Source organism: Callospermophilus lateralis, chromosome 2, assembly GCF_048772815.1.
Source record: "Callospermophilus lateralis isolate mCalLat2 chromosome 2, mCalLat2.hap1, whole genome shotgun sequence".
NCBI classification, from domain to species: domain Eukaryota; kingdom Metazoa; phylum Chordata; class Mammalia; order Rodentia; family Sciuridae; genus Callospermophilus; species Callospermophilus lateralis.
Genome location: NC_135306.1, coordinates 97612613 through 97613423, shown reverse-complemented (window position 1 = coordinate 97613423; position 811 = coordinate 97612613). Strand labels below are relative to the sequence as shown.

The following is an 811-nucleotide window of genomic DNA, read 5'->3' as shown; positions in this document are numbered from 1 at the left end:
TAAGCAACTCAGTGAGACCCTGTCTCTAAATAAAATACAAAATAGGGTTGGGGATGTGGCTCAATGGTTGAGTGCCACTGAGTTCAATGCCTGGTACTCCCCCCACCAAAAAAAAAAAAAAAAAAAAAAAATTGAGACTTGACCAAGTAAATGCTGGTATCGTAACTGAGACTAGAAAGAATGGGAGAAATATGGTTAGATAATTGTAAGTAGTCATATTAAGTTTGAAGTATCTTTTGGGACCTCCTAATACTTACCACAGGCTATGTTCTTATACTAACTATATAGAAAGATGACAGTATGCCAATTGTACACCCAAGCCCTGTGCCTGGTCTGTATTGTGAATGGGGAGACACAGAGGAGAAAGAAAGGGAGGGAGGGAAGGAAGGAGGGGAAAGAAAAAGAAAGATTTTTTTCAGAAATCCAAAAAGACACACTATAAAGACAGCTGGCTTTCAAGGGAGGGATAGGGGCTGGAAATAAAATTTTGAAATCACCAAATTTAAGCTTTATTTAGCTACATAGACTTAGAGCAGGGATGTAGTTCAGAGTTGGATCATTGCCCAAATACATATAAGCTGAGGTCTAATTAGTTGCAGCCATCTAATGACGATTAGAGAAGAAACAGAAGCCTGACATGACTATAAATCTAGCTACCTTGGAGGATTTCAAGCTCAAGGCCAGCCTTGGGCAATCTAGCCAAACTCTGTCAAATAAAATAACATAAAATAAAATAATGGCGGGGGATGTAACTCAGTGGTAGAGTACTTGCCTGGCGTGTGTCCTGGGTTCTATCCCTGTTATGGTTTGG

At 39.7% G+C, this 811-nt stretch overlaps 1 pseudogene; it reads left to right on the top strand.

Moving 5' to 3' along the window:
- The first annotated feature begins 240 nt into the window (after positions 1-240).
- Positions 241-358, top strand: LOC143393276 (small nucleolar RNA SNORA51; annotated as a pseudogene).
- The last annotated feature ends 453 nt before the right edge of the window (positions 359-811 follow it).